Here is a 27,396-nt window from a genome sequence, read left to right as displayed (position 1 = left end):
GGTTTCCCTTATTTGCAATATCTAGTATATGTATGAGTCAAGCGGAAAAGGTCAGATAATGTTATGTTAGGAAAATGAACCCTTAGATATGTATTTAAATGTTTTTTTTCCTTTCATGCATTTGTTTCTAATGCATTTATAAGATTATCTCTTTGTAGCTTTGTATGTCCCTCCCCCACAGTATAACCCCTGTTTTCACTATATTTGATGTCAGTATAACTTGTAGAGGAGATGGAGAAAAACAAGTCTTTTAAGGATACAGGTGAGCCTGTTGCAACAATGAGAAGTACAAGTTGTTATATCGAAAATGAGCTTTACAATATTGGTTGGGGGGGGAGGCGGGGGGATAATTGTTTGGGAGGGTCTGGGGGGATGCTCGGAAGGGATGTGAAGGGTAAACAAAGGAGGAGGCTGCAATGCTTGATAAGAAATGTACGCATTAACCTGCCCATGTAATTGTAACCCCTCTGTATAGTGTGTTCATAAAAAAATAAAATTAAAAAAAAAAGAAACTTGGTAGAATCACTGTGTGAATCTGAGTGTCTGCTAGGTGAGAACCATTCATTTGCTAATGTTAGTCACTTGGCTAGGCATTGCATTAACTAGACAGGGAAGTACAGGGCATTCCCAATGTGTCACATCACAAAAATGAACTATTCACTTTCAAGATGGTAAAGAAAGTATTAGGTAAAATAAAATATAACCACACATAATGAGTACTCATTTGATCTTATAATTATGTTTTAGATACTGCCATATGTATTATGTTTTACATTAAAATAGCACAACAACAATCTGTATGTATATATCAGGTAAAGAATTTGTTCTTTATTCAGTAACACATTTGAAGGCTGGCAAAAGGCTTTAGAAGTGTAGTGCAGGTCACATTGAGGATATCCAACTGAGATAATGGTGCCATAAAATTTGAAAGACAAAATAAAGCACATTTTCTGAAAAATAAAGACTATCTATTGTAAAGATTTACAGAGCTTAGAGACAGCCAATAAAGTAAAGCTAAAGCAGAGGAAAGAATGGACTGAACCATTATTTTCCTATTAATGACGCTTATAGTTTGGCCTAACGATCTGATAGGTTAGGTTGACCCGTTTTTGATTCACCCTGAGTTCATTTGTAGTTGGTCCCATAATTTTTCTCTCTCCTCCTTTAGATGTTCACCTATTTTCTCTGGCATAATGGAATTTAAATGCATTACCTAATAGCTATGATCTTTGATTCTTACCCATGCTATTCTTGTTCCTGTGACTTCCCTTTGTCTTTTATTGTAACATCAAGCAGTAACTCCATTTATTGTACCTCATTAATCTTCATACACATTTATTTTCTTTGCATTTGTGGTTGTCTTTGTTTCTGTATTTTAATATTATCAACCATCTGCCCACTTAAGAGTCTTGTATACAGGGCTGGGACGTTGGCAGTGCTTGCCTTGCATGCATGAGGCCCTGGGTTCGATTCCTCAGCACCATATAAGCAGAAAAAAAAAGCTGGAAGCGGCACTGTGGCTCAAGTGGTAGAGTGCTAGCCTTGAGCTGAAGAGCTGAGGCACAGAGCCCAGGCCCAGATTTCAGGCCCCACGACCGGACAAAATTTAAAAAAAGAGTCTTGTATCCAGCATAATCTCATGAAGTATATGATTACGGAGTTGATTATATTTTTCACTTTTCTTATGACTTTCCTCTAACTCTCTTGCTGAGACTAAAGTTTTCAATGATGATATCAGGCCATTCAGGTGGGAAATGGAAACAATTCCGGGAAATTGCACTACAGACAAACATTGGGAACAGAGTCATAAACTTAGAAGTGATGATAGTTTGAATAATTATTGTAGCCTTCGTCTTTGAGAATAAATTATTTGACCCTTTTAATCAACTTTGAGTTCATAGCAGAAAAAAAGAGCTGCCCATTTATTTATTTCATTGTGGTAAAAATAAATTTATTGTTACAATGATGTTAAGCATAAGCAACACAACTTGATTACATCACTAATGATACAACTTTCAGAACATGACTCTTACAAATTGTGGTGACATACATATTCTTGGCTCTTTTGCTCACGGCTAGTACTGTACCACTAACTCAAGTTCCATCTTTCTGCTGGTTAGTTGGAGTGTCTTAGATTTGTCTACTTAGCATGGCTTTGAGCCACAATTCTCAACTCTCAGTCTTCTGAGTAGTAACGATTATAGGTTTGAGCCACAACAACCAGTGGAATCCTTCATTTTTAGAAATGAATCATTTCAGTGATTATGATTTATTATTTGTATTATGATTTATTATTTGTATTATATTATATGTATAATATTTGTATTATATTTAATATTTGTATTATATTTGTATTATATTATATTTGTATTATATTTAATATTTGTATTATATTTATATTTGTATTATGATGTTCCCTAAGATGAAGATTCAGATGTTATATTTGATATGATACAAATGAAATATGATTTACAGAAGGGCTTTATATGCCTCCAGTGAGCCATCTTTGTCTACAAATCCTAGAGGTATGAAGTTATAAGAAGGGCACTTTGTAATTCCCAGTGGAAATGCATGTAATATTATGTGCAAATTCCATGCAGAATTATAAAATATACCCCAGGTAAATTGATTAAGCAAGGGAAAAGGCAGCAATCGCATTGACTTTTGCTCGGGGCTATTTATTTAGAGAATGAATTCAGCCATTTTCATTAGAATACTCTAAAAAGGGTAGCTTGGATATTTGATTTTGAGTGCTATTTTTAGACATCAGGTAGCTGCTAGATGAATGTCTGCTATTGATAATGAATAGATTAGGTTATTGTATATTTTGAGTGGTATATTTTCTTTCGAAGAATTTAAATAAAAAGAAAAATAATTCTACTCCCTAGGGGGAAAAACATATATATATGTTCTTGTACTGGTCGAGAAACTTGAAAATGAAATATAAGCAACCAAGGCTAGGGAGGAAAAGTACATCAGAGGAAATAAAAAATAAACATAAGATTATTGTTAAGTAAGTTGGATTATAAACAGACAGAAAGTAATGAAACTTGTCTTCTGTTTTACATACATTGTTAATGAAATCTTGAAATGCATAGAAAATTTAGTACACGTTCAGATGTTAGTTCTTGCATCTCTACCACTGTATTCCCTCCTGCCTTCCCTTCTCTTTTCCTCACAGAAACAGGGGAGTTGATTGCTCACAGTAATAACAGCAACAGTATTACTAGTATTTTTCTTCACTGTCCTGAATCCCAATTCCTACAGAACCTTAGAAAGAGGCTCAGATGACACATTACACATCATTGAGATACATGAAATACTATGGACCTTAGGACTCTGACTTTTTGGAGAAATAAAAAGGTCTGCTACTATCTGTGGAGAGAAACTACCTAATTCTTTCTGTTATGGTGGTTCACATCCTTGAAAGGATTGTCCAGAACAATGGGCAGTCAGAGCTTTGCTCACAAGACCTGTGAAGTCTAATAGACTTATAGAATTATCTGTCTCCTCAAGCTAAAAGGACTTACATCTTTCCAGGTTAGGATTTAGTATAAAAGTCTCAAAATCTTATACTTGCAAGCTTGGGAGCAGTGACTCATATCTGTAATCCTACCTACTTCAGGAGTCTGAGATCTGAGAATTATGGTTTAAAGCCAGCTTCTTCTCTCCAATTAACTCACTGAAAGCTGACAATAGAGGTGTGGCTGTAGAATAGAGTGCCAGCTCTCAGTGAAAAACTTAGGACAGTGCCCAGATCCTGAGTTCAAGCACTAGTACAGTATACAAAACATAAAAATAATACACTTGGAATAGAAAAAAAAGCAAATGTACTTGGATTTTATATTTAGTGCTACTCTCCTTAAATATATAAAAATTGAGTTCCATTTATGGATCTTTTATCAATGTGAAAAATTGTAAACTTGTCTGAACATAAAGTTTTATAGCTCTCTCTGAAGATTGTAACATGTATACTTTATAGGTGTAGTAAGATTGTTAAAGCCAAGGATGAGGACTGTGAAAGGGAAATCCAAATTTAGTTTCAATGATTAGTTTCCAAGTTATGTTTTGTGATTCAATAATATATGTGTTTTGTTTTAGATAAGAATGCACTGATACTGAATGCTGGGCTTAGAACAAATAACTATACTTGTTGAAAATATTTTTTCTCCATACCATTTGGACATTGGTTTACAATATGCTCTGTTTTAAACAGATATAACATAGTTATCTCTTAAAATTTGTTTTCCTTTGCATTATGATGCAATATCTATGGGATTATAACTCTGTATTAATTTTTGTTTTTCTATTTCCATGAATCTGTATTCATTTTAATTTTTCTATTTCCATGAATAATACTATTAATAATGCTACTACTAGACACCCAAATGAGATTGAGAATACAAAAAGTGACCTTTATGTCTAATGTGATCAGTATGGATCATGCCATTCTTCATATTGTGGTATAACAGCTGTTTTGAGAGCTGACTACTATCAATCATCAGTACATACCTGATTCAGCAGGCTGAATTGCTTGGAAAACTGTCTGAGAAAACAGATTTTACTCGAAATTGGTATCTTATCTTTACATGGTTTTTCAGAGAATCTGATAGAATTGTTAATAAAGCAAAGGACAATGTTGTAGCAAGTCCACTGGAAAAACCTATGTTTTATGTTGTAAATTAAATTTAAATGTAGTGAGTTGACTATGAGAAACTTAAATAATATTTTCTGTGGATCATATATAGGAAAACTTCATGTGTTTTTATTGGCCTACCTGTTAGTTTCCCCATAATAGTCTTATTTTACTCATATTACTCATATGTATTCCAAAGATGAAAATTATTGCACAGGTTTGAGTATAGAATTTCTATGAAGGCCATTTTATCTATCTTTATTTTTTGGACTTGAGGGAAAAGTGTTTTAGATTAATATGAGGTTCTCAGAGAACATTCCACCCATTACCAGGTCCATTGTTATGTAGATTTGAAAACTAAGTAATAAAGGATTGACATTACCAACCTTAGTAGTGGTACCTGTTTAGAGTCTTTGTCAGTTACTGATCAGATGGAAGGACTGTGAGTCAGGCAGGACCTATGTATGCATTTTAAGCTAAGGAGGGGGGAGGTTTCAGCTTCTAAACCCCAACAATCCCCAAGAAGAGATACATGAGTATCTTCACCACCAGGTGAAGCTTCAGATGATTGACTTGTGTAAACCTGAAGCCTATTTATTTATGACTTCTAAGTTCCCTATATACATAGTCTAATCGAATCTTGAGATTCTTGTGTATGTGTGTGGTGATGCTAGTAAATTGACAAATTTGTAGTATCACATAGAAGTTTATATTGTTCTGACTTTTTGCTATGGTATTTTAAGCTATTTTTCATTTTATAACTAAGTAGGTTATAAAACAGCTGAATAGGGAAATTCTTATAAAATGTTGAATAGGTTTATTTTAGCTGACATCCTTTTTCTTCCTTTCAGCAATTTTTCTTGTAGCAAGAAGATGCATTTAAAATCACTTCTTTGACCTTAAGACTACTCAAACTTGATAGCAACTGATCAATATTTTTATGTTGTTGATATGATGATGTTAATATTTCTTCAGTTGAAAAGCCAATTATTTAGCTACACACTCTCTTCATCACCCAACAAGGTGTCCCTGCATAGCTCAGTCAAGACAGTTTATTATTTCCTCATATATTTAGACTCTTAAACTCTCCTTCGACATTTGCTTAACCTACCTGAAAAATCTCAAACCTTGCACACCAGAAAAGTGCAAACAAATGGCTTTCCCTACACATCCCACATTATTGAGATGAATTCAAACTATTCATTTAATTGGTCAACACTTATAAAAGTCATGAGATGGAAAAATGAAGATTTGCTATGATATTTTGCATGTGCTTTACTGCCCATAACACAAGTAAACTTTTATTTGTTAATTCTTTTTGCATCTAGTTTTGTTTTTGTTCCTTGTGTAATCTGCTTACTTCTCTCTTAGCATACATTTCGAGAACACAGAATACATCTTTTATTAGTGTATCTCCTTCAGAAGATGTTATAGATGTTTACTGCAGTGTATATAATTCTGTCTCTCGACATACACTTGGACAAATTCTAATTTATATTTGTCATGCCACTGAAGAGTAAGTTCACTTAAATCTTTGCATTTGACTGCAGCAGTTCATATACCCCCTATTTAGGGTTTGTTTAATAGAATCCCTTTCTGTAATTTTTATCTTTTAATATTCTGTGAAATTAATAAAGTTAACTGTTTCATAAAGACACAAGCAAATGTAAGTACAATTAGTCCCAGACATTTTCTGCAATGAGAAGGAACTACTCAGTCACCATGAGGAAGTCAGGTCTTTGAATGTGTCCTGGTTTAGCCTCATACTACGGAAGTGTGTGTCTGGAGCTTAGCTGCAACTGTGGGTTCTAAATCCAGGCAGTGCTTTTTCCAGATGCCACACTGCCATTCATAAGCGATGGCTTTTACTGACCAGGAATTATATCACAGCTCAATACTTGCAACTATATCTCATCAGCAAACTTGCTTCAAAGATTAACTTCAGTTATTTCCTCCAAGCGAGTTCCTGTTCTTTGACAGTATCAAGATGATCTGGTACATTTCACAGCTTTTGCTGTGATGTAGTAAAGGCTGTGAGTCAAGAATCCCATGAGAACTGTCCTATTCATCAAGTTCCCTGCTCTTGTCACAGACTGACAATGAAAAGCAACAGTATACTTTGAGGAAACTAAAGAAAAAATTCAATTTATTTTTATTCAGTTTGACCTCTTCTGGCTGTTAACACTGGAACAGGCGAATAGCAAACTATTAAGAACTATTAAGTTCTCATCAGTGATGCCCTGGAGTATAATCATGTGACACAGAAACTGTCACTTAATAGTAAATATTAAAGAATATTCATGAAAAGGAGAGAAAGGCAGGTCTGCATTATTTAAAAGGAGAAAATAGAAGAGAACTTAATTGGTATCAAATCCAGGTCAGAGACTAATTACAACTTCAGTTCCATGTAACGTTACCTTCTCAATTCTTGAGTTGGTAATTGTTTCTGGCAGTGTCATGACTAGAAGAATAAAGTACCTTCAGAAATGTGAGCAGTCCAGAATCATTATTAAACTCAGGCTGTCTGTGAAATTAATAATTCAATGTAATTTTATCTGTGGATGTTTTCAGAATGGTTTGTTATGAGATAAGGTAATATTAATCCACCTGCCAGGTGTAATCTCTGAAAAAGAATAGAACTTACCTATCAGTTGATTCATTCTTACCTTGAAAATCTATATATGAACAGTGATGTAGCATACCAATTATTAATTATTTAAATTTGTAGGATTTTTTCTATGTCCTGGTATACTCAGGGTCAATAAAACAAGGGCAGTCATACAAATAGACATGTTGGTGCCATTGCAAATGTTTCTAAATTATGTGCATACCAAAGTTGTACCTAATTAAAGCTTTGAAACAAAATATTTGAATCATGCCCTATAAACAATGTGCTTCATTTGTGATATATATATGTAAATATAATGTAATTTTCTTATACTGAATGAATAATTGAATTATACCAACAAAGTAGTGTACAAGCCAAGCAAGGTATGAGGGAGTAATCCTGTCTTATTGAAGATGAATCAGTTTCATCTAGCCTAGGACAGCCTAGGCTCACAGATTATCTGTTAAATAAAAGGAAACAAACAAAAACTAGTGTATAATATAAGAAATTAAGTGGCCATTTTCTTACAAGTCTCCTCAGTTATACGATTTTCAAAGTGGCCATGTTGAGGCAATATACTAGTTTTTCAAAACTAAAATGTGCTCTTTATTCAAAGTTGAATATTTGTCTTTGTACTTGTTTTTAAATCATTCATTATTTTTCTACTAGTATCTGAAATATTATACTTCATTTTTGTAGCCTCATCTTACTTATGAATTAATTTTGTCTTTTTAATCTATTTTTTCTTTTTATTATTATCTTTTTAAGCTATACAAAGCAGTTTATGAATACAATGTATCTTACTTTTATAAGTGGGAAAACATAACATATATACATATGTAGACACATACACATGACTTGGAAGAACAAAAAAGTATTACAACTTAAAACTAGGAGCAGTACAAATTTACAGAATTGTTACTTACAAAGAACTTGTTCTATCAAGAGATTAAAATCAACTAAACTGAATGTTTTCTTGGGCTTTTTATTAGACTTATTTAAACCTAATGTTTAACTGTAAGTACATTAATGTGACTATTTTAAATTCTTTATCTTTACAGTTCAGTTATTAAATTCTAGTTCACCACCTTGTAATGAAAGCATAATGAAAACAAGGTATAGAATTATCAAACTGCAATAAAATATTATTTGTCAAGCATTTAACATTTTATCATTATCCTCCTTTTTTATTATGAATCTTACCCTAGTAGCAGTTTCTAGATACTGAAAATTTATTATATTCTTTTTCAGTATATAGTTATATGATTTCTCAGCAGAAGTCAATTTCATGTGACATGATGCAGACATTAGCAGCAGTTTGGATCCTAAATAGTTAAAAAATTGTTTGAAGTATCAGAGTTCCAGATTCTTTGAATATCTTTGTATCCTGTGTAATATCTTATGCTGTCAAGCCTGATTTCAGTGTATAGACAAGAAGTTAATGGTTAATTGGTTTTTACAGTATAGAAATTTAAAACAGGGAGAGACATTTGCTGGGGAGTAAAAGGACAAGTTAAAGATGGGAGACTTCTTCAGCTTCAGGGCCAATAGCAAATACTCCAAATACTCCTGCATATAGTTCATTCATGATTGAAGGTTAATTGAGGATGTCTATCATTATGAATTACAACTATATAAACACACTGCTAAATCAGATTGGAATAGAGCACATGACATTATTCCTAAATTTCCATATGTCAAAAAAAAAATCCCTAGCTTCTCATATTTACAGGAGACATGCGGGATTATTTGCTGTAATTCCTGCATGGCTGAAAATCTCATAAAGTTATTTTACAAAGTCTTCCTTGGATGAAATGAGGAATTCTATTATTGTTTATCTTATTTTGCCTAGTTTTATTTCTAATTTTTTCACTTGATCTAAGTTATATGTGACTGAGATTTTGCCTCCTTTGGTTCTGTATTGATTGACAGAGATAGCCTTGAGGGAAGCTTAATTGCTGCATGCTTGGCAACAGCAAACTGAATAAATGAATGATTGGCAACCTGAATTCGCTGCATGACAAAAATAGAAAGTAAATGAAATTGTGGTAATAAACATTTGGTAGCAGGGCTGGGAAGGTGGCTCAGTGGTAGAGCGCTTGCCTTGCAAGCTTGAGGCCCTGGGTTCGATTCTTCAGCACCACATAAGCAAAAAGAAAAAAGCCGGAAGTGGCGCTGTGGCTCACGTGGTAGAGCGTTAGCCTTGAGCTGAAGAGCTGAGGGACAATGCCCAGGCCCAGAGTTCAGGCCCCATGACCGGACCCCCCAAAAAAACAAACAAACAAACAAATAAACATTTGGTAGCAACTTATTTCTGGTTAGCTTATCACCACCTGAAATTTGGCTGGTTTTGATTTTTTTAAATCCCAATAGAACATACAAGCGTAATTAGTGCTGGTGATCCAATATAAAAAAAAATAATATTTTTCCCTGATGGCCAGTGAGAACTTTTATCCAAAGCTATGAGTGACAGGACACACATTTATTTGTATTAGATATCAATTTACCTTTTCATGTGTGACAAACACATTGCAAAGGGAAGCAGCAATACATTCAAATAGATATTTTTCAAAAGAATTATAACAATTCCAATTGTTTCTATCAACTGTGCTGTTCATCTTCATTTACCAAGAGCAATTAATACACTTAAAGAAAAATTACTTAATTTTCTTGAAGTGTTAAATTTCTCAATTGTCTAAGTTGGAACACACAGGCAAGATGGTGATTATCTCGTCTAATTTTCTCTCTATTAAAACAATTTTCTTGTCCATCTTCTCTCTCACTTTTAACTTGCAAATTTAAATGGTTTTTAAAGACATGTATTATCAGAGGTAGAAAATACCTAACAAAAATGCAGGATAATACAAGTTCTTTCAACTGAATTTATTATAAAAAGAATGAGATAAATACTGACCTGAGTCATCAATATCTATGTACTATATAATTTCTAATATTAGGAAATTATGAAATAGGAGCAACCGATGGTAGAGTATGCACAACATAGGAGGATTAGAGAATGAGGAAAGAGAAAAGGTGGGAAGTTTGAAAGTATCCACATATTCATTTCTATATAGTATGTTTTTAAGGACTTCAAAGTTCATAGTAGAATCACAAGACCTTAACATTCTAAGCACAAACATTGTTTTGATATTGTGTATTTTCTTCATTTTTTTCACTTCTATGAATCTTTTCATATTCTTGGATTATGCTTGCATTTGTTAATCAAGCATCTGAATATTCAGTTATGTGTAGCAGAATATGTGTGCAATGCTAACTGCTCAGGATTCTGGTGGAGATCAGATTATTGTTGTTCAAGTCCAGCCCAGGTAAAAAATTACACAGACTCTCAACCAACAAACTGGATATGGTGGTGTACATGTGGAATCTCTACTGTATGAGAAGCTTGTTAGGAGGTTGAGCTGCATTTCCAACACTAAGTGAAACCACCACACCCCGTAAGAATACTAGAGATGTGGCTCAAGTGATAGAATGCCTCCCTAGCAGGTATAATTAATCATCAGTATTGAAAAAGAAGAAGAAAAAAGTTGCTTATTTATTTCTTGTACTAATTTTTACTTGGTTGATGATATCATATTTTACTGTTCAACCATAAGCTCCTAGGGTGTATGTAGGCTAGTTAGAGTTCTACAAAGAATGCAGGAGAAATCAAGTCCTTCTCTTATTGGCTATTCCCCTAGCAATTTTAATTATGTCAATCTGGGAACTTAAGAAAATTCTCCAACATATGGTAATGTAGAAGGAATTCTTATTAAGTCTTCTGGAAAAGACTGGTTTGAAATCAAGGAAAATGCCAAAAGAATTCTTATAAAGTTAAGGCGATCATGTATGCATCCTGAGATTGGACATGGCTAAATATTTCACAGCTAAATTCACTTGAATTTTAAGTAATAGTAAAAATAATTAATGATCAATTCCATTTAAAAATTTTGAATAAAGTTTTATAGTAATTCAGTGTACTTTTATATGTAGTTGTTTTCAGACTACTTTGTTAGGAAATAAGGTAATACTAACCCATCTGCCAGAGTCAATCTCTATGCTTTTACATTAATGTTAGAAAAGTAATAATTTGGTAATGGAGCAAAGATGAAGTCAAACACAAGCCATCAACATCAAAGAATAATGATTTTCTGGAAATCTCTACTCCTCACTCTTTCTTGACATCTGTTTATCACCATCTTGAAATATAATTTTCTTTGATTTGCTATAATTTTAGCCTATTATATACCCATCTGATAAAATGAAATATAGTAGTTTTCTAGTAATCATAATCATGTTTTGTCAGAAAAAATAGACAAATTATTTTAATATTACAATATGAAATACAAGTGTGTTGGTTTACATTTTATTCACATACTTTTGGATTTAAAGGGATATAATGTACATATATAGAAGAGGCTGATAGTTCTACATAACATCCCTAATCCTCTTTTTAGATATTATATCTATCAAAACAAATGTGAAACAAAAATACTAATAGGTCCAGGTGCCTACAGAGAGCCATATTTTTCTCATTCTTTTAGAAAACAAAATAGTCATGTTTTTGGACAGAACCTAAATTACAGAGTAAGGTGGTATATGAGCTAACTTTGCTTCCTTTGGAAAATTTCACTGAAATGATAATTATCAAAGTCATGGATTAAATGTAATGATAGTTTCTCTAAGAAAACAGGCAGATTCTATGTGACCAGAGTGTAGATACAGTGTTCACAGAATTGGCTACTTTATTATCTTGGAATATCACCTATGGCCTCATTTCTAATTCATACTCTTCTTAGAACTGCATTAGGTTTTTAAATATCCTTTATAATTGACCCTTGCTCCAGGCACACATTCTAATTACTATAAGATGAATGTCACAACTTTTTTCTTAAGAAGTCCTATTATGAAACTTTCCAAATTATTTTTGGAGATACATTTTCATAATCTGTTTTTTATTGCTACTATTTTTTTGTTCAAATAAGTCATTATAAATCACACCAAATTGATAGCAAAACTTTAAAGATTTAAAGGTTTTGACCTTCCAGCCTTGCTCTTTTTCACAAGATTGCTTTGGTCATTCCATCTTTTGTGCTTCCATATGAATTTTTAGATTGATTTTTCTATTTCAGTGGAGATTGACACTAGGATTTTGATGGGAATTACAGTAGATCTGTAAATTGCTTTTGGTAGCACAGCCATTTTCTCAACATTAATCCTGTCAATGCATGAACAAGGAGGGTCTTTCCATGTTCTAATGGCTTCCAGTTTTTCTTTTAAATGTCTTATGGCTTTCATTGTAGAAGTCTTTCATGTCCTTAGTTAACTTTAGGTATTTTCTCCCTTTGGCTGAGAAATTGGATAGTTTATTGTTCACAACAATATCATATTTCTCCATTTCCCAACTACTATTCCCATTGCACAACTAGGGAGTCAGATGCCACATAAAAGTTGCATTACAAGAAATGCACCTTGAATTTATAGGACCAAAATTACATCTACTCTGCTGTGGAAGAGATTCTACTAGTGAAGATTCCCCAGAAAAAAATCAGCAGGATACAGAAATGCATGAGCACAAATTTACTGTGGCAATTGGCATATGTGATTATAGTGACCAGGATGTTTCACCGTGATAAGTTGTCTACAACCTAGAAAATGGGTTTGTGATAGTGGTATTAATTCAAGCCCAACTATCTGAGATTACTGTGGCTGCTGTTTTAAGTCCCAAAGTCTAAAGACCCAAGAACTAGTAACTCTAATAAGATTCAAGGGCAGAAGAACATAAAAGACCTAGTCAAAGACAGTTTTTAATCCTATCTTTATCTTTTTATTATAGTGGGTCTCTTAATGAACTGGAAATTGCCATTACACTGAAGAAGGAAGAGCTTCTTTATTTACTCTACCAATTAAGTGTTAATCTTATTAAGAATATCTCAGACACACCTAGAAATTATGTTTTAACACTTGTTTGGCATTCTGGAGCTTGTTAAGTTGACACAAAAAATTAGCCAGCCTGAGGACATTCTTCTTTTAACATAAGCTAGTAAACATGCCTTCCTTTTGGTCTGTATGTAAGGAGGTAATCTCTGGTTTTCATGTCTTTACATAAAAGTCTTCCCCTTCATAGTAGGGACACTAGCATTTTGTCATATAGATAGCATTTTGGAAGGTAATATTGAGAAAAGAGCAGTCATTGCCACAATTTTTAACAAAAATATATAAAAGTCACAGACAACTGAATATAAAAATGAAATACATACCATAGGGTCCTTAAACATATATAAGACAAAAAGTAATAGTTAGGCTCTCATGTAGTTTGTATTCATTAATAATGCCTTAGTTTAATGTTCAAGTGTGAATTTATTATTATTTAAGCTTCTTATTTAGTCAGAATAACTAAACTGTTAAGGTTAGTTAAATATTTCAGTTCTTTCAGTTTTTCTACAGAAAAATGATTCATGAATACATGGAACTGTTTTTAGGTTGTGGGAGATATTATTGACAGTACCAAAATAAAATCTAAAATCCTTTATTATTTCCTCACTTTATATTGTTCCAATATAAAGCAAACTAGACAACTACTAGTCATATATATTGAAATACTGGATTATGGGTATAGATTTAATATCTTATTGATTTAGTTCATAAGCCAATTGAACATATATTGCCTGTATTTGTAGCTCATTTGTATGACCATATTTTACTGATTTTACCATTTAAAAATTTATTGGATCTGAAATAACCATGAATTTTAAACTTGATGGCATCCTATAAATAAAATAGCTATTTTTGAAGGATACCTTTCACATATAATGTAAAAGAGCATTCATTATTCATCAGTCAAAATGTATCATTTTTGTTTCTAAAAGAAAATGAAGTTCAAAAATGTGAAGTCATTTTTACCAAGATAACACACCTAAGGGATATTGGAGGAAAATTTGAAAAGAGTTGTCTGTTTTATTTGCTTACTTAAAAAAATCATAAATACATTGAGTGACCAAGTTTAAATTATCATTTGGGAAAAGTAACTAAAGTTCATAGATAATTCCGGGAGGGTGGGGGAGGAACCACAATGCCCTTTGATATTGGTCTATTTCATCTAATTCATTTTGCAAATAAAAAAAGAAAAACAGCTAAGGTCTCTAATTATCAAGGGACATAGTGTTCCTCATTCAGCTACCAGATTAAACCCAAAGATTTATATATCCTAAGCAAGTGCTATACCACTGAACTACACCCTTAACCCCAAATAGTTATTTTGATTCTAATGCTTTGTAATCTAAAAACAAGTGCTTTCTGCCTCATGTTTTAACACATTTCACTCTTCCATAATTTATGATATTGAGAGTGTCAAAAGGAAGAGTATTTGCTCAGTTATCTAAATACCAAAAGGATTATTTGTTTCACTCCCAGTAAGAATTCCTTCAGAGTTAAAATGTTTAACCCAGTACAACTAATGGGAAAAAAATTAAAGAAAATATATGCTTAGCCCATCACCATCTGAATTATATTTACCACTTTCTTTTCTATATATAGGTATTTTTTAATGTTCCATGAACACTGTCATTATGTTGTAAATATTCTTTCAGTGCATAACTTGTCTTTTAATTTTATGCTGTCTTTTTAATCTGCAGGTTTTTAAATTTTTATTTATTTTTTTATTTTTGTCAGTATGGGTCTTGAACTCTGGGCCTGGGCACTGTCTCTGAGCTCTTCAGCTCAAGGCAATCAAGTGCTCTACCACTTGAAACACAGCACCACTTCTGGTTTTCTGGTGGTTAATTGGAGATGAGTCTCATGAACTTTCCTGACTGGGCTGGTTTTGAACCATGATCCTCAGATCTCAGCCTCCAGAGTAGCTAGGATTACAGGTGTGAGCCACCAGCACTCAGCTACAATTTTATTATTGATGTTGTTTTATTTTTGTGTCAGTTGACTCATTCACTTTGATTAGTATTTTCTATTTCTTTCACAATGTCTGCATGAGCTGTGAGCTTAGATGATTTAAGCTGGACCACAGAGTAGTCTCATTAGCTCTAAGGACTGGCAAGATTCCTTATGTCAGCCACAACATCTTTACATTGAAAAATAAGCATGTCACATGCTTCAGGTGTTCCCACAGGAATGATGGATTGTAAGGACCCTTCACAGATACACCAGCACAGGTTTACCTACTTCCTCTCACAGATAGTCTTTATGGTTTTCTTAGCTGTAGATACAGGTTCATGGATAGTTTGCAGTGGTACTATGACAGTAATGTATGGAAATTGAGGTAAATGACTTCTCAGATTTCTTGCACCCTCCATACAAATCCTAAGTTTTCTTGACTATACACTGATATATATTCTAGATATTGAAAAACTCACCATTTTCATTTGAGATTTTATCTCTTCAGGCCTAGGTACAGTTTACCACAGTATGATGCTTTAGAGAGGTTAATTATTGTTTTCTGCTTGAGAAAATTTTGGAGTATAAATAAGTCCAAGATATGTGGTTTATTTAGCAATTTCTTGAGGCCTGATGACTCACACAATATGAGACACACATTTTTCGTTTCCCAGGTAACTCATACTTTATGTTCTATTCTTAATAGATGGTAAGTTATATTTAAAAAAGAAAAATCTCCCTCATTTAGTAATTTTGAAAATATATAAACTTAAATTTTTATTTTTGTCCTGATATTTTCCTTTTATTTTTACTATATTTGTCTTTAACCACTTTGCCAAAACTCATTTCATGTCATCTTCTAATCACTACTTTCAAAATTAAACACCATCATGACCTTTACTGCACCTACTTCTGTACAAAATTATCTGGAAAGAGAAGGTTCAGGACTTCTTCTCAAAAACATCTGTACCCCTCCCCCAAATTGACTAGTATTTCACTGGAAGTGAAATGTGTGAAATGTTGAAAAAAGGAGTGTGAAAAAGGGCCACATCTTAAGACCCCTTGACTAACTTCAAGTGTACATATCACACTCTTTTGGCACATTGTAAGAATGTTTCAAACAGGAAGAGATGTCCTGATGAAACAAAATACGTTCTTTGTCAATTTGTGTTAGGTGCTATTTATATTATTACTAGATCACAGAAGCAGCCTACTAAAATAATATATTTTCAAATATTACAGAGGTTCTTTTCTCCAGACTTTTGTTTTGCTATTCCTGATGAATTTCTTATTTCCAAGAAGGTATGTTAGAGATTTTTTGAAAGTTCTGGAGTATTCTGGTTTGTTCTCGACTATGTTCACTTTAACATTTTAGAATTTGTTCTTTTATCTTTCATGGAGGTTAAAAATATTTACCCTTGATTACTTAGGTAAGAACTTTGCAAGAATGATAATGAAATAAAAAAGTGTTAATCTTTGTATTTTCTTATACTTGACATTAGTTATCATATCATTGTTAAAATACCTTTTTCTTTTTCTTTTCAAGACTTAGAAATTGTTATAGAAGTTCAATTGGTTGCCTCATGATAATCTAATGTTTTCTTGTTGGTTATCATCCTGGATGCATAGAATTTGAGATAACTCATCACTCTGTAGGGTCAGTATCCCTAGTCACTTTTCTGCTTTCATTCATAGTTCAGCTTTGGATGTATTCCTATTTTTGCCTTCTTTTGTGATTTATATAAATATGATTATTGGAATATATTTATTACTTTACATGTCTGGCTTTATATATTTTTGAGATCCTTCTACCTACTGAATATTTTAAAATTCATAAATTCAAGTTAGAATTAATAATATTTCATTATTCTATTTAGCATCCCAAATTATTTTAAATTGGATAATCTTATCAATCACTTTGCTGGAAAGCATGCTGCCTAATGAAAGAATAGGAAGAAGGAAAGTAAAAAGAAAATTAATTAATGCAAAATGGAAGGAAATAATAGACACCACAAAGAAATAAAAAGAATACCATGACTTACAATGAAAAAGATATTTATTTATTTATTTTAAATTTATTTTGGTGGTCCTGGGGCTTAAATGCAAGGTGCCATCTCTGAGCCTCTTTTTGCTCAATGACAGCACTCTACCACTTGAATTACAGGGCCACTTCTGCCTTTTTCTGAATAGATTATTGGAAATAAGAGTCTCACAGATTTTCCTGCCTGGATGGCTTTGAACCGACATCCTTCTGAGTAGCTAGGATTACAGGCATGAGCTGGTGCCCTGTTTAAAATTTGTTTTCATGTTTTGTACTTGATGATGGTAAGGTGGATGTGACTAGCAGCCATATAGAGTGGATTAAACTTTTGCTCAGAAATAACGCATTAGCTCATCACATTGCATGGAGCCAAAGCAATATGCACAGTGAAGCTGGATTTTCATTTCATTTTATCCATCAGACAGACCTTCAAACCTTTTCTTCATACTTTGCCTTTTACCTTGAATGGCGTCAAAATGATAAATTACTGCCTCAATCTTCTGAGTCATTTGGTATAGGCAAGTACCACCATTTCTGCATTCTTATTTTATGGATATTCAAATTGATAGACCAGAAGGATGATAATATTTAACAAATGTTTAATTTCCAATTTAAAACAATAACAATGAAACAATAGAGTACACATAATAATTCTTAGAAGAGATCAAAAATAGGGAAGTAGAAGATCAAAGTGTAATCAGTAAAATGGGAGGTTTACACTGAGATATTTTAGTAACAATATTAATGTAGAAACATAGAAAAAGGATATAATTAGTAAATATTCATCAGTAAATAATGATAAAGGATTTCACCAATTCAAAACAAGAATATTTTATTGTTTTAAGCCTATAATTGATGACTTCAATATCTGTTGTGCCAATGGATCTATTTCCATTTTCTCTTTCTCTGGGTTTTAACCACTTATTTTATTTACTTGTACTTTTGATTATTTTAATAATCTGTTGGAAGTTGAATTTGTAATCTTCTTTGTAGCAATACCTTGCTCTCTGACATGCCATTATTCCTGTAAGTAGGATTTGTGTTTGCCTCTACTAATCAGCTATGGGCTGAACTATTTGTGTCAAATTAGTCAGTGAACTTATTTGAAACTGACCTTAAATCCTTGTGGCAGTAATTCATTTCTTGTCCATATGTATACGTTTGGTAAATTAACTTGAAGAAAGACAGTTTAGTAGGAGCCTTTTTCCTTTCTTTTTTTGATTTTTATCTCCTTCTGCTCCCCCTCCTTTTTCTCCTCCTCCTCTTCCTTCTTCCTTGTACTACAATATTGCTTAAATGCAGGATGGCAGGTTTTGCTTTTGCTACACAAGCACTGTTCTACTACTTGCTATGCACCCAGTCCTTTGACTTAATTTTCTTTTTCAGAGAGAGTCACAGGCTAATTTTATCTAAGTTGGCCTTAGATCATAATCCTCCTACCTGTACCAGCCAAGTAGATGGGGTTATAGGGTATAACTATAACCATACCAACTTGGTTTTGTTTTTGAGCTCATCAACTTTTGTGAGCTAGTCTAGAACTGAATTTGTCTTGTCTTTTTTTCATGAGAAGTTGGGATTATAGACATAAGCCACTATGCTTGTTAAAACATTCTCAATGAGTCTTTTATTCTAGTAGTTTACCTCTGAGCATAATGTACACAATTTTCCCTCAGCCACTCAGCATTTCAGCCCCTTAGGTGTCAATGTCTTCATTTTGCAGGCAAGCTAGAACTCCCTGAGATGTTTTTTGTCCTTTCTAATTGTCATCATATAATTTATTTTAGTTATTTTATATATTTCAAAGTTTGAAACAATTTTCCAGAAAAATAGATGGACCAATTTATAAGAATCTAGCACAACACTTTATGGGACTTTAATGTAATTACACAACGATCAAAATAACAAATGCCTCTTTATTTTAAAGAAACAGTCTCACTCTTTATAAGATTATTTGAGTATTAGAGTGAGGAAAGTATTATTTCTAGTCTATATAGGAAATAATGAAGGTCTAGATTCTGAAAGATAAAAAGGATTTGAACAAATGTTGATAAACTTAATATAGCTTGTTTCTAAACTTCATTCCTGTTTAGAAAATGTTGATATTCTGAAGTTTGAATATCATTAGCTAATTTGTTGTTGGTGGTGGTGATCATGGGACTTGAGTTCTTCAGCTCAAGGTGATGCTCTACTACTTGAGCCACAGAGTCACTTCTGATTTTCTGGTGGTTAATTGCCTGTGCTGTCTTTGAACTGCAATCCTCAGATTTCAGCCTCCTGAATAGCTAGGATTATAGGTGTGAGCCACCAGCGCCCAGCCAAACATTGCAATTTATCACATTTTCTGCTCTTGGAAATTTGTTAACAATTAGCTTGGCAAAATTTTCATTTTTTTCTTTCAGAATAAACATCTAATATCTTTACATGACAAAAAAAGATAGTGACTTCAATAGTTATCATTTATATCTATGTATATAAATGATAACAGTTTCATAAATTATTCTAAACAAATTTTGAGGGAAAGCAGAGTATTAAGTTTTCCAGAAGATACAATTCTATATTTAAGGACCAGCTCTGATTTTTAAATCTACTTAAATGAGCTTGTGTGCATTGTGAGATGAATATGACTCCTTATTGTCTTGGAAGTTGGGAACAACAATTCAGTTCACTATTTCTTCTTAGCCCATTTTGTCATTATGATACAAAATTCTGGCTGTAACTAAAATGGGAGATTGCATTTCTTATTCTGTTCTACTCAACAAATGGTTGAATAATATGAATTCACACATTATATGTCTCAGTTAGGTGAGATGTTCCGGGCATGTAGCATATACATTCAACAAATTTTTGCCCAAATGAGTGAGATTAAGTTGGAATAATCAATGTTTGTTCTGTGTTCTGATCTTGTTCTATCAAAACTGAATTCTTTAATGAGGCTTTGTGTTCCTAACTACACATAATGTTGTTTCAGAATGTATTCTGTAAGAAATGTTGAATTGCAAGGTGCATAACATTTCTGGAAGATAGAAATGTGAAATGACTATGTTCATTTTTGTACTCATGATGAGTTTCACTTGGAAATACTTGACAAAGAATTATATTATATCATAGTTAAAGGATTTCACAAACCAGGTGCCAGTCATTCACAAAACATGCTTCTAATTCTAGCTACTCAGAAGGCTGAGAACTAAGGATCATGGTCTGAAGTTAGATTTGGGAGTCTGTGAGACTCTTATTTCCAATTCATCACCACCACCAACAACAGAAAGTAGAAGTGGAGCTATGGCTAAAGGCTCAACTAACAATATTGAGTGTAGAAGTGAAGTGACAGTGTCCAGGCCTTGAATTCAAAAGTATTTCATGATTTTGTAATGCTAAAGGATCCTATGTGATATGTACTACTCTTCATGGTTCTCTCCTCACGTTTATAACTTGCCTTTCCACAGTGCAGAATAGGCTTTGCTCATATTTATAGACAAGGTTTATCAGTATTGTAAAGAAATAAGCCACATTTGGGAGAACATATAACTTCTGTGTATTCAGCATATTTACTCCCTCCAGTAGGTGTGGTAAAATGAGATTGAAATCTATAGAAACTGAGTCAGTGTACTATTATTATGCATGACTAAAACTCTCAGGAGCAAACTAGATATAGAGGAATGGACCTTTCATGAAAGAATCATGTATGCATCAGTGCTCTTAGGGGGTCACACATCTTGTAGAATAGAACCCTTTAGCGATCATGTAATTGGTGGCACCTATTCACATGAATATATTCTGACATATTAAATTTGAGATAATTCCTAGTAAAACAGTACACAAACACATTTCCTATAGAAAAATAAGAAGTCATCTTGTCATTGTTTTTTCATACTTTCTTATCTGTCCTCCCTTTTCTTACCAGGAGTCTGACAAGGTTGCCAAAGTGCTATTGCAAAATTTCCAAGTGATCCCGCTGGAAGGAAATATAATAACCTACTGTTTATGTAGTATGAATGAAGCAAGGCATGAATTCTGTACAGGAAGGTAATCACTAGTTTCCAGTATTGTGCATTATAAAAACGTCAGTATGGTTTTAAGATTTTATGTAGCTCATGGGTTTTAAACTTAAATTGGATCTAGCAAGAATAGAAAAGATTTAAAGACATGCCAGGAAATAGTGTGTTGGTAACCAAGCAGAATTATTCTGAAACTGTGCATTATCAAACACATTGATATAATTTCTAGTTTTGTAAGTAGTCAATATTTCACAAAAGGAATATCCTAAAATTGGAGACTTTACAAACTTTATGGAGGTTTTTCCTGAATAATCCGATAAGGTGTTGACTTTTACTTGCTATATTTTAGATTTTCAAGACTGTATTTCCGAGAAAAGAAACAGTGATCCAGGGCTTCAATATTGCACTTGACATAATCTAAACTGTATTTTTAATTATATTCTCTATAATGTGAGAGATCTTGTGTGACTCAGACTACCTATGGAAGAGAAACCAGGAAGGGTAATAAAAAAACTAGCATTAAAAGATTTTACCCAATTTATGCAACATATTGGAGATTTGGAAAATAAATTTATTCCTTTATAATAATCTTAATTTTTTCCAGTGTAGAGATCCTCAATCACAGTCTATGGATTGTACAGTAAAATTATAAATATATGGATTAAGGAACCAAAATAAAAATTTTCTCTACTTATTATTTTTTAATTTATGAAGAGATCTTTGTATCTACAAAGCTGGTTGATAATCTTTTGGAGCTATAATCCTTATATCGCTACATATGCTCTTTCAAAGAAAGATGTGTGAAGTAAAAATCATCATGTAGGAAGGACCACTTATGATGTTCTAGAACATTGAAATGTCTATTAATAATGAAATTGAAAGGAAAATGTTGTAGACAATAAAAGGTATGGATGTCATACAGTCTGTGCCATCCACTATACCTGTGGCCTTGTTGCAGAGGGAGATGCATGTTTGCATGTAGCCAAACACATAGACTACTGTGATGCAGATAAAATTTTTATATCAATGTAAAGTATACTCTAATGAAGACTGCTGGACTGGCATGGGTTGAATATTTGTGGTCCTCAAATATTATTACATGTTATATACATCTGAGTAAAATATTCCCAAACTGAGGACCCATCTCAATCTATCTGATTCAAAACCTCCATGGGAGAGCCTAAGCACTGGTATTTAAAAATAAAACACAAAACTCCTCAGCTGACATCATTATGAAGGGAAATGAGAATCACTGAGAAATTAAATGAACAAGACTTAATTATATCGTTCAAGCAGTAACTGTATGCACATAAAATTTTATTTAATTTTTTCTGACAAAGTCACAAGTAATTTGTTTATTATTCATCAACTACACATTTATAGAATGCTTGCTAACAGGCAAGCCCTTCTATAGTGTTCACAATTAGTGATAAATATTTGGTTTTATACTCGAAGACCTTGCACAAAAGTAAAATGATTGTTCTATTTGAGGTTGAATTACCATTCGTAGATTGGTGTGTAAGTAGTTATGAAAGAAAAGTTATTACTTTTTAAGTTCTTTGTGATTTTGATACTTTCATTTCTTCAAGAGATCTTGTCTTTAAAAAAATAAATTCCTTTGTTCATTCCATCCAGCTGTCACAGATTTCACTCATTTGAGAGTGCTCCCTACAGAGACTAGGATCTCATATGAAGTACAACTTTTTACATTGTTTATTCTAGCCTCTCTGAATGTGTGCTCCTGAGATATTATTTGAACTGTTGGTGGAGTCACAATCATATGCTATGTGCCCACTTAACTCTTCAAATATTCCAAAATAAGCTTTATGAAATAAACCTGTGATAACAGATTATATTGTTTTGTTCCATTTTTATGAGGCATCCAAAATAGGCCTATGGGTAAGAAAGAAAGAAAGAAAATTCTTAGTTGCCTGAAGATAGAAGACTGAGATAGATGCAAGTTGCTTTGGTGATGAATATGTGCCATATTTGATCATGTGAGTGATGGTACTCCTTCCTTCCTTCTTTCCTTCCTTCTTTCCTCCTTCCCTCCCTCCCTCCTTCTCTCCCTCCTTCCCTCCCTCCCTCCCTCCTTCCTTCCTTCCTTCCTTCCTCGCTTCCTTCCTTCCTTCCTTGTTTTCTGCCACTCCTGGGGCACTATGCCTGAGGGGTCTGGGCACTATCCCTGAGCCTCTCTGTGCTCAAGGCTAGCATTCCAACACATGAGCCACAGCACCACTTCCACTTTTTCTGTGTATGTGGTACTGAGGAATCAAACCCAAGGCTTCATGCATGCTAGGCAAGTACTCTATCACTAAGCCACATTCTCAGCCCCTGGCACTGCTTTCTTAGTATACCAAAATTATTATATTGGGCACTTGAATAGTTGAATTCTGTGGCACATGAATTATATTTTATTAATATCATTAAAATTATCTTTCAGAGTTATTACTCATCATCTCTTCTCACATTACACTGTAGTCTTTTTACCAGCCTCTGGACTTTTCTCTTACTGAGAAAAAGAATAGTTGAGTGCTTCCTTTCTTTTCTATCCTGAATTTCAACCTGTTATGTCGTCAAGGTGCTTTTTCTTTTTTTTTAATTGTGAAAATACTGTACAGAGGGGTTACATGAGCAAGGTAATGAGTACATTTCCCATTCCCATTCCTTCCCATCACCCCCCCCAATGTTGTAAAGTTCATTTTTTGACATAATGTCTTGTACATCTCATGGCTGCAATGGGTCCAATTGTATCCCTATTTTAACAGTTTGTTTTTTCCCTTCCCCTCCCCAAATTATACCAACATCAAATACAGTGAAAACAGTATTATACCATGGGGAGGGACATACAAAGCAACAAAGAAATCATCTTATTGTTTCTAACAATAGCAAGAAAGAAAAACCATTTGAGTCCTTATCATAACCTTTTCCTACTACACCCTCTTCCCACCTTCAGCAAATGGTGAGTTAATTTTTATTTATTTAGACCCCCAATCGTGTAATTCTTCTCTTACTAAACCTTACTGACACTACTTCCTTTGCTGCTATCTTTCTCATCTAAACCACCATTGTTGCTTAGATGGATGAAATAGCTGCAGGTGACAAGCCACATGGAATTCTACATGGCAGCAGGTGGAAGGGAGTTTGGGATTTTAGTATTGACGGTATATACTTAACTTAATCTTAACTGTTTTGTTGAAGCACTTCCATTCTTTGTGCCTGTGCCTTCAGCTTTATAATCTTGCTCCTCCAATTTTACTAAGAATCTTGTACTTTTCTTGGTGGAATACCAGTTGTCTAGTTGACATATAGAGGACCTAGTACTTTTTTAGTATATAATGTCAATACATGTTTCTGAATTTATTTCAACTTGTTCTACCATTTTCATAAATTGCTGGTGTTATTTGATACTCGCAGTAAGCTTTTTCCCTTAGTTAGCTGATTTTTTCCACAAATCTATTTATTAAATTTATCTTTACCACAATTTTACATGTTATTCCTCCCCTTTTCCCTAGAGTTGCACCATGACCTTTTAAAAATCCCTATTCTGCTATTGCCATATGGTCTTTGGAAAGCTAATAAGAAACAAATTATCAGTCTTAAAATTATTTATATCTCAATTTTTTTTTGTCCGTCATGGAGCTTGAACTCTGGGCTTGAGCGCTGTCCTTGCGCTCTTCAGATCAACGCGAGCACTCTACTGCTTGAGCCACAGTGTTAGTTCCGGTTTTCAAGTAGTTTATTGGAGATAACAGTCTCATGGACTTTCATGCCCAGGCTGTCTTTGAACTGCAATCTTCAGATCTCAGCCTCCTGAATAGCTAGGATTACAGGGGTGAGCCACTGATGCCCTCAATTTTCTTTTAAATCAAATCTACTTAAGATTTTATCTGTACTGTTCCACATAACTTGTTATTGTCATGGCCCAAGACTTCAGTTTTGCCAATCTGCCAATCTGTATTAGCAACTATTAATACTATTACTTATCCATACAGTATTAAAGTGTTTACCCATATAGTATATAGTACCAGATAAAGTGACCCTGTAGATAAAAGTAGACCCATTGTATTTAAGACCTGTCTTGAAAGCTGAGTGCTGGTGGCTCACACCTGTAATCTTACTACTCTTGAGGCTGAGATCTGAGGATCGTGGTTCAAAGCCAGCTAGGACAGAAAAGTCCATGAGACTCTTATCTCTAACCACTAGAAAAACAGAACTGGTTCTATTAATCAAAGTGGTAGAGTGCTAGCCCTGAGCAAAAGAGATCAGGAACAGTGCCCATGGCCTGAGGATATGCCCTATAACCAACAACAATAACAAAAATAACATATCTTGATTCAACTACACAACCATTTCACAAGTTTTGTCTTTCTAATGGAGTAAATTGCATTATATCCTACAAATCCTGAGATTAAATTTCTCTCCTTTTACTTCTCACCATGCTTGTAATAAAACTTAGGCCAAATCATATTACATATAGTCCTGATTTATCAAGCAACTGTGTGCCTTTTGAATCTTATATTGTTGTATTTCCTCTTTACCTCACTTTGATGTTTTCAGCTCTGATAAATAGAACTCTCAGTCTTCTCCCTGTCAACTCCTTATTCTGGATCATGTGAACATGGAAGTAACTTACTTTATTACTCTCTCTTCATTACCTGTATATATTCATATATATATGTATATATATATATATACCTGTATATATATGCATATATATACCTGTATATAAAATATACCTGTAATAAAATATATTTACCTGTAATAAAATACATTCATATTTTATTACATTACTTCAAAATGACTTCATTATCTTATTTACTTCTTTTCTTTTGAAAATATCTATCTTACTTCTTTAGAACATATGATTGACAGAATAAAATGATTAATAAATACAGTGTGCAGCAAAAGAGGAGAAAAACAGTGATTAAGAACATCAGGTTTGACATCAAGTCGACTGGACACCAAGACATTAACATTAAGCTACTTGCTTAAATCATATTTCATTTTCCTTAATATTTAAGATGGATCTTGAACTAAGTAAGAGTGGGCAAGAATTCTTAGTAAATCTGGAAGAATGATCTCATGGAAGACAAGAGTATTTTTTTTTCATGAGGATAAGGTGTTCAACAAGTATTAGTTCATACTAAGATATTAAGAAAGAAATGGAATGGAAGAGTCCCTGGAAAAGGTAAATGTAAGAAGGGACCAGAGTTTATTTCTTTTCTTTTTTTCTTTTTTCTATTTTGGCTAGTCCTGGGGCTTGAACTCCTCAGGGCCTGAGCACTATCCCTGAGCTTCTTTTGCTCAAGGCTAGCACTCTACCACTTGAGCAACAGCAGCACTCTGGCCTTTTCTGTGTACTTGATACTGAGGAATCGGACCCGGGGCTTCATGCATGCTAGGCAAGCACTCTAACACTAAGCCACTTTCGCATCCCAGAGTTTATTTCTTTCCTTGAGTTTTATTTCTGAAATAATGCAGGAAGATAATGAGATGTTATGTGTAAAAGATTTATAATCTGGGCAGTTCATTTGCTACTGGGTAGTCCCTTTTGGTGAAATGCAATGACTGCCCAATAACTTCAGTGAAATAAAGGTTAGTTTCTGAATTCAGAGCTGACCATTAAAGTACTCTACAGTATTTTCTTAATAAATTTTAAGCAACCTGTGTTCAAGATTTCATAACCAATGATAAATATTCCATTAAAAATCCATTTCAGCCGGAAGTCGGTGGCTCACGTCTGTAATCCTAGCTACTCAGGAGACTGAGATCTGAGGATTGCTGTTCAAAGCCAGCCCTGGAAGGAAAGTCCCTGAGATTCTTATCTCCAATAAACCACTAGAAAACCAGAAGTGGCACTGTGGCTCAAGTGGTAGGGTGCTCGCTTTGAGCTGCAGAGCGCAGGGACAGTGCCCAAGTCCAGAGTTCAAGCCCCACAACCGAACAACAACAACAAAAAGAATCCGTTTCAATCCACTTTCTATTTACCACCTAACCATCTTATATACTGGTATCAGATGATACTTCATGTTTGGATTTTAATATTATGTACATTGATCAGTTTTATATATGTGTACACATTTTCATAGCCATCTAAGCAAATGATTATACTTAGAAACAGTATTTAGTGGTAATCTATATAGATTAAGGTATTTGTATTTTTTGGCAGGGGGTCCGGTCATGGGGCCTGGGCGCTGTCCCTCAGCAGTTTCAGCTCAAGGCTAGTGCT

The sequence above is a fragment of the Dipodomys ordii genome, unplaced genomic scaffold (assembly GCF_000151885.1).
Source record: "Dipodomys ordii isolate 6190 unplaced genomic scaffold, Dord_2.0 Scaffold1, whole genome shotgun sequence".
Classification (NCBI taxonomy): Eukaryota; Metazoa; Chordata; class Mammalia; order Rodentia; family Heteromyidae; genus Dipodomys; species Dipodomys ordii.
The sequence above is the reverse complement of the archived record's forward strand: the minus strand, read 5'-3'. Positions refer to the sequence as shown.